General features: G+C 41.2%; 1 pseudogene; it reads left to right on the top strand.

Annotated features, from left to right (window-relative positions):
* The first annotated feature begins 6,956 nt into the window (after window positions 1-6,956).
* LOC140688843 (single-stranded DNA-binding protein 3 pseudogene) lies at window positions 6,957-8,054 on the top strand (annotated as a pseudogene).
* Window positions 8,055-8,536: the final 482 nt, after the last annotated feature.

Raw genomic sequence — 8,536 nt, 5'->3', positions numbered from 1 at the left:
AATAGGGATTATTGTTACTGATAATTCCCATGTCCTCAGATGCAGTAAATGGTTGTCAGTGGCCAAATAAAGTCATAGTTTAGCAGCAGTTGTACCAATTCCATTGAATATTTCTCCTTTTCCTGTGACAGGCTCAGGCTAGAGTAATGTTCTGAGTGACCAGACAAGAGCACTGCTATTTATTCCATGATTCAGCCACATTATGTTTCTCGGTGGCCTCCATGACTGGCAAGAGTAATACCCAAGAAGGAAGAACAACTGCTGGCTGCTATTGGTTATGTTTGAGTGTTCCAAATGAGGGAAGAAAAAGTAGCGGGTTTTTATTTTATTTTTTCCTAAGCAAGTAAGAATATAAAAAGCATACTGTAGCTCAGCAAGTCCTGAATAAATAACGAGTTACGTTCTTCAAGGGAGCGATAATGAGAAATGTCTCATCCGTTTTGGACAATGCATATAAAAAGCAAATCAATGTTGATCCCGCATGTATGGGGTATCATTGGGCAAATCCAATGGGAGTTTAATTGAAGACTCAGTTCCTCACAGGTGTCTGCAGACTTTGACCTGACTTCTACTACAAGAACTTTTCACCTCTGCATTTAAGTGACTTTATTAGTTGAAGAACGGAGAACAGCTATTCAACACACTGTCTGAAATTCTAAAACTTAACGAACTTTTCTGTAGTGTTGCTCTTCTCTGTTCCGAGCTCTCTCTCAGGGCCTCGTTCTAAGATAACTTCCCAACAACAGTTGCCTTGGGCAACATTCTTATTGCCTCACCCAGTAATTTTCAAACTTTCTTTTTTTCCTACAATAAATTATGTTTAAAAATACATTTTATATCCTGACCCAGTCTAGACCTATATACATATACATCTATGTAATAGAAAAAAAGATTTCTAGAAAAAAATTTCATCATCATATGATACCCCATGAAATTTCTTTGATTCTATATTATTGTGTAATATTTCATTAAATATTTTTGGTTGATACTCAATTGATACCAAGATTTACCGGTTAGAAAATATAGTAAGAACACTGAGGTAGACAAGAGTTTTCTCTTCAAAGCGCCTCTTCCAAAGAAGCGGAGGTTTGTGTAATCACGTGAGCATGTTTACTGATAAAACTATTCCTTGAGTTATTTGTTTTCAAACTTGATTCTGACTGAGTTGAAGAATCATGGTCTTTAGGGCCAGATTTTACCAGGTTTGAATCCTGTGTATTTGAGAAATGATTCATAAAAATCTGAGTTTTTGTTTCTTCAATGCAAGCAGGGAATAGTCTTGCTTACCTCATTAGCTGTAGTGAACGTTAGTGTCATAATACTGTTTGTGAAGGTGCATATTCTAGGTATTCAGTATATATTGGTTTCCTTCTTTCTCTCTAACTTCATTTCATTTTTTTCTTTTTTTCTTTCTTCTTCACTTCTTAAGAAAGCTATGTTTTGATATCTAAAGGATTGAGCCTGAAATGGTTAGAATGGAAGAGATAATGCTTGCAGTATATATGGTGATGATGTTTGCCAAAAAAGTAAGGCCAACACTTCATGGAGGAGGCTGTCAATTAGAGACTGAAAGAAAGGAAATATTCTCAGGAAAATCCTACTAGCACATGTGGCAGAGAAAAGAGCAAACGGTATTTGTGACTTTGGACAGCCACAGTGCTGGGAAGGCATAGGATCTCCTGTTTGCTCTGTATTTTATACTTGCTAGCCTCTCTAGCCTAGAGAGACCGCAAATTGGAAGTCAGTCTTGACAGAAATTATCTTTAAACCATATTAATCCAAGCATCATGATTCCCAGAGGCTTCCAGCATGGATCAGCCCCAGGGAAACATGAGATCTTTGTTTTCCTATAGCCCCTTTCTTTGTTTCTCGTTCTCTCTGCCCTTGTCTCGTCCAATACTCCAGAGTTTTCTTGTTGCCTGGAATCCTCACTCAAGACTTTTCTCCATCTTCATATTAGGGTCAAAATTCATCTCACCCTTGCATCTCTAAATTAAAATGACAGTTTGCTTCAGATTCTCCTTAAGTATAAAAAGCAGTTATATAAGTCAGTTTACTCAAAGTAGCAGATATGAAAATAACTAGAAACCAGTTAGTAGTCTGTGCCTTCTTGATTCTGGGAGAATAAAAACAGACTTTTTGTGCTCAAACTTCGGCTTGCTCTTGAATCACCTCAGAGCTTCACTCCTAGAAATTTTAATTTAGTAAACTGGGCAGTGGGCTGTGGATTTACCTTTTCACATATTTTATAGGTTTTTCACATGATTTTAATCTTGCTTTTAATTAATACTTTGATAATTTCTGCCCAATTCAAAGGGTTGTTTTACAAATGAAAGAACAGATGGAGAAATATTTAGGTGTAAGAGTTTCCTTTCTTAAAATTGTACTGGAGAAAAGATTACTCACAAAACTTGTGTCTGAACTCCACTCTACCTTTGAATTACCACCATTTCAATGTGGATGATGAAATAAGGTTTTTGTACTGTGTGCATTTTAAGAAAGCCCCCAGTGAGTATCTACCCTATGGCTTAAAGTGTTACTCATTAATGGTTCCATTGTGAGCTCCTCACAGAACCTGTGGAACAGGGCATGCATCTTAAATTAGATTCTGCAAAAACTTCATCAACCAATTATAATATTATAGATGTTTTGAGCTAGGTTGATGCTTGAATTTTTCCAAATGGAAAAACCAAAGCCAGAGAAGGAAAAATGAGCATAAAGTCACACAAAACATTTTTATTTCCCATTTATTCATTACAAACCATCAAGGTAGAAAGGGTATGCAACATCATATCTGTCTACTAGCATAAAAACTGAAACTCAGCATGTATTTGATGTGTTTGCAGTAACACCTCTAGTCAATGACTGAGTTAGGAATTCAGTCAGATCACCTGATGATACTTCAGGGCTCTTTGACTGCATTTTGCTTTATACTTCAGGGTCAAGTATGAATATTTTTTTAAGAAATGTTTATTAGAGCAGCAAGGTTAGATATTGTTGCTTACTGACTTTTAACCACATTGATTTAGCATATGATTTAAGGAGTCAGAAGTTAGATTGATCTTACTGGGCTGTTTTCCAGTCATAGCTTGATTCACTCATGTTATGATCAGTTGCTGGTCATTTAGTGGCTCTGATTCTGGGTATTGTTTGAGTGTCAGCCCTGTGGAAGCAAGGATGCCATATGTCTCCCTTCATCTAACTGACTGGTCCAGGACTGTTTACATGGAAGTTTGACATAGTTCTCAGCAAGGGGGCAGAATCTGCAATGCCCCTTAAGGCCCATGCTCAGAACTAGAACAACATACCCTTGGTCACATAAAGTCACAAGGTAAGATTTGTGACAAGGAGTGGGTAAATAGACAAGGGATGGAAAAACAGACTCCACCTCTTGGTAGCAGGAGCAAGTTATATTGCAGAAGAGTGTAGAAGAGGAAGAATTGGGGTAATCTGTGCAACATACACAATTTATTTAAAAATTGTGTTTTTTATGTTAGACAAATTAACAAGGGATATAGTATTTATATACACACAGCCAAAAATATTTAAGGATTTACTATGTGTTACAAATTTTCATTTATGCTTTTTTTCTATTTTCCTGATTTTTTTTAAATATTGGAAAAATGCATTCAAAAAAGCTTAAGCCCGCAGAATTTTTGAGAATACTTTAATTAATGGAAATCAATAAAGTACAAGAAAAACTCTGGAGTGTGGCTAGAAAATCTTTCCAGTTATGAGGGTGTTCATTATCCTTTTCCATATCGACATGATGGGCTGACATGAAATAAAGTTTTGTGCACCAAAGAGTATTCAAGTAAGTGTGGATGTTCTGAATCTGAGGGTTGTAAAATTCCTGGTTGGATTATGCGTGGAGAATTAATGGATCTGCACCATCTCTTAAAATTATTTTAATCTCCTTGAACAATTAGAGATATTCAACAAGGCTCTAAAATAGAGACACTTAGGTTTAGTTGGGTTTAATTCATAACTCTACCACTTATGAGATATGTAGTTTGCCTAAGTTACTTCATAGGTGTTAGCCTTAGGTTTTACATCTGTAAAATAAAAGTAAACTTGGAGTGGCCAAGGTGGAAGAATAGGAAAACCCTGAGCTCACCTCCTCCCATTGGTATACCAAAACTACAGCTATTTACAGAGCACCTATTAATGAGAACAACCTGAAGATTAGCAGAAGAGATCTTCTATCATGAAAGAAATGAAGAAGGAACTGCAACAAGGTGGGTAGGAAGGATGCATACATGGTACATTCAAGACTCATATCTCACAGTCAGTGACCCCCAAACAAGAGGATAATTACACTTGCAGAGGTCCTCCCCAAGGAGTGAGGGTTCAAGCCTCGCACTGGGATCCTGCACCAGGAAGAAAAGCCCCCCAGAACATTTGGCGTTGAAGGCCAGCAAGGCTTACTTTGGGGATGGCCAGAGGGCTATAGAAAACAGAGACTCTAATTTTAAAGGTCATACAGAAAATGCCATGTGTTCTGAGACTCAGGGAAGAGGAAGAAATTTGAAAATAGCTTGGATCAAACCCACTTGCTGATGTTGGAGAGCCTCTCAGAGAGGCAGAAGGTAACTGGATTCACCCAAGGGGCACAGATGGCAGCCTTTTTGAGGAACTCATTCTACTACAACTCATTCTAGTACTGGTGAGCGCCATGTTGGAATCCTCCCTCTACCTTATTAGCACCAGACCGGGCCTCAAACACCAGCTTGTCAGCACCAGTCTTAGGATCCCCAGGCCAAGCAGCTAGCTGGACAAGGACACAGCCCCACCCACCAGTGAGCCAGCTTTCATAGGACCCCATGAGCCTCCAGCTGCTCTTGGACATGGCACTGATCACCAGAGGGCCCAGTAACTAACCCCACCAGCTGGCTGCCTGGCACTAGCCCTGGAACACCCAGAGGCCTGCATCAAGTCCTGTCAGGACCTAGCCCCACCTACCAGAAGGCAAGAACCAGCCTCAGGGCCCCCTGAGCCCCAATCCTGCTCACCATGGATTTAAACTTGAGTGGGTTAAAACTAGTTCAAGGACACCTCAGTTCCCTCAATCAGCCACCCTGGGATCCAGCGCCACATAGAATGGCTGAATAGATACAAAGATCCACACATATGCTGCCTACAAGGCTCACTTTAGGTCTAAAGACACACACAGACTGAAAGTAAAGAGATGGGGAAAAGTAGTCCTCACAAATGAAACCAAAAAGAAAGCTGAGGTAGCAATACTTATATCAGACAAAATTAACTTTAAAACAAAGATTGTAACAAAAAGCAATAAAGAGCATTACATAATGATCAAGGGTCAGTCCAAGAATAAGATATAATAATTGTAAATATATATATACACAACATAGGAGTTTCTAAACGCATTAAACAAATATTAACAGACATAAAGGGGGAAACTGATAATAACACAATAATAATGGGGACTTTAAAATCCTACTTACATCAATGGACAGATCATCCAGACAGGAAATCAATAAGGATACAGTGCCCTTAAACAACACATTGGTGCAGATTAACTTGATACATGTATATAATATAGTATAATATGTATAATAATATATACATATAATATATAGAGAGACTATTCCATCCAAAAGCAGAATATGTATTGTTTCTGAGTGCAAATGTAACATTATCTAGGATAGATGGCATGCTAGGCAACAATCAAATCTCAGTAAATTTAATAAGACTGAAATCCTATCAAATATCTTTTCTGACCACAATGCTATGATACTAGAAATCAACTACAGGAAAAAAAAAACTGCAAAATCACAAATGTAAGGAGACTAAGTATTTTACTAAATAACTAATAGCTCACTAAATAAATGAAAAAAAAATTAAAAATAACTGGAGATAAGTGAAAATGAAAAAGGAGCTACACAAAACTTACAGGACAAAGCAAAATCATTTCTAAGAGAAAATTTTATAGCAATAAAAGCCTATTTCAGGAAAAAAGAAAAATCTCAAATAATCAACCTAAACTTATACCTAAAGGAAATAGAAAATGTTGAGCAGAACTCAAAATTAGAAGAAAAAGTGATATATTAAAATCAGAGTAGAGATAAATAAAAGAGATTGAAAAACAGTAAGAAAGATTAATGAAACTAAGACCTGATTCTTTGAAAAGATAATCAAAATTGATAAATCTTTAGTCTGATTCTTCAAGGTAAAAATAGAGAAATCAAATAAATAAAATCAGAAATGAAAAATGAAGAGTTACAAACCAATACCACAAAAATACAATGGTTCCTAAGAGATAACTATAAGCAATTCTATGCCAATAAAGTGGATGGCTTAGAAGAAATGGGGAAATTCCTAGAAATATACAATCTTCCAAGACCAAACTAGGAAGAAATAGAAAATATGAACAGACTGATTATAATAATGAAATTTAGTCAGTAATGAAAAACCCTCAACAAACAAAAAGTTCAGGACCAGATGGTGTCACAGGTGAATTCTACTGAACATTTAAAGACAAGTTAACATCCGTCATTCTGAAACTATTCCAAAAATTTGCAGAGAAAGTAATGCTTCTGAACACATTCTACGATGCTGGCATCACCCTGATAACAAAACCAGGAAAACATATCGCAAAAAAGGAAAACTATGGTCCGATACCACTTAAGAGCATAGGTGTGAAAATAATCTACAAAATAGTAACAGACCGGCAGAGGGCGGCGCAGGCGGAGCCGGGCGGGAGGGCGCGCGAGCGAGCCAGCAGGCAGCCGAGCAGGCGGGCCAGCGGCGGCGGCGGCACCGGCACCGCAGGCCGAGCCGGCGCGGGAGGAGTTCCAGGGCGATGGGGCCGCGGCCGGGGCTGACGCTTTGACAGCTGGAAAGAGCGCGGAGCCAGCGCCTGGGGGGGAGGGAGGGGAGCGCGGCGAGGAGAGCGCGAGCCAGTGAGCGAGCGAGCGCCGGGGAGGGGGCCGGGAGCGAGGGGGCAGCTCGGGAGCAGCCGAAGCGGTAGCGGCGGCGGCGGCGGCAAGGCTCGGCGCTCTCTTCTCTGCAAACCATGTTTGCCAAAGGCAAAGGCTCGGCGGTGCCCTCGGACGGGCAGGCTCGGGAAAAGTTAGCTTTATATGTCTACGAATATTTACTGCACGTCGGAGCACAGAAATCTGCACAGACCTTCTTGTCGGAGATTCGATGGGAAAAAAACATCACATAGTGAGAACCGCCTGGGTTTTTGCACTCGTGGTGGTGTGTATTTTGGGACCTTTACTGTGTAGCTCCTGAAAGGCGAGACACTTGTGAACATTCAAGTGAAGCAAAAGCCTTTCATGATTACAGCGCAGCAGCCGCACCAAGCCCCATGCTTGGCAACATTCCCCCCAACGATGGGATGCCGGGAGGCCCCATCCCACCAGGTTTCTTTCAGGGTCCTCCGGGGTCACAGCCCTCGCCGCACGCACAGCCTCCACCTCACAATCCCAGCAGCATGATGGGACCCCACAGTCAGCCTTTTATGTCACCGCGATACGCAGGCGGCCCCCAGCCCCCGATCAGAATGGGAAACCAGCCTCCAGGAGGAGTTCCTGGGACACAGCCACTGTTGCCCAATTCCATGGACCCCACGCGACAACAAGGGCATCCCAACATGGGAGGATCAATGCAGAGAATGAACCCTCCCCGAGGCATGGGGCCCATGGGGCCTGGCCCACAGGGACCCCCTGGTGGTGGCGGCCCCCCAGGAACACCTATCATGCCTAGTCCTGCAGATTCAACAAATTCCAGTGACAACATCTACACAATGATTAATCCGGTGCCGCCTGGAGGCAGCCGGTCCAACTTCCCGATGGGTCAAGGCTCGGACGGCCCGATGGGAGGCATGGGCGGCATGGAGCCACACCACATGAACGGCTCGTTAGGGTCAGGTGACATAGATGGACTTCCAAAAAATTCTCCTAACAACATAAGTGGCATTAGCAATCCTACAGGCACTCCTCGAGAACGACGGCGAGCTAGGAGTGAACTTCCTCCACTCCTTCCAGAATGACAATTATTCTCCAAGCATGACGATGAGTGTGTGATTCCCCCCTCCTCTTCTCCGAGAGAGACGCTGAGAGAGCCGGCACTGCAGGTGGGAAGATGCCAGAAATTATGCAAGAAGAAGTGAGGTGTCATTACCCAGGAGCTGGGGGTGGGGCGTCTCTTGCTCCCCCTCAACCCCCACCTTCCCCTCCACTCCCCACCCTTCCCAATTTTAGTTTCATGCAATAAAAAGGCCGAACTTTTTATTCCATAAAACATGAAGGACAAAATTCAAAATAAAAATATATTTCAAGTCAATGACCAGAGAAATCCCACCCCTTGCCCTTCCCCGAAAGGACCTTTTATGTACATGACACTTTTTTGTTGTTTTTTGTTTGGGGTTTTACCGTTGTTGGGATTTTTAAATTTGTTTTCAGGGGGGATTTTTGGGGGGAAAAATTTTTAAAAATGGAAGCTTCTAGCAAGCCCCCCAACCCACCCCAATCAATCTCTTTGCTTTCTTCTTTAAAAAAAAAATGAA

Source organism: Vicugna pacos, chromosome 24 (assembly GCF_048564905.1).
Source record: "Vicugna pacos chromosome 24, VicPac4, whole genome shotgun sequence".
Classification (NCBI taxonomy): Eukaryota; Metazoa; Chordata; class Mammalia; order Artiodactyla; family Camelidae; genus Vicugna; species Vicugna pacos.
Note: the sequence above shows the minus strand (reverse complement) of the source record. Positions and strands in the feature narration are given on the sequence as shown.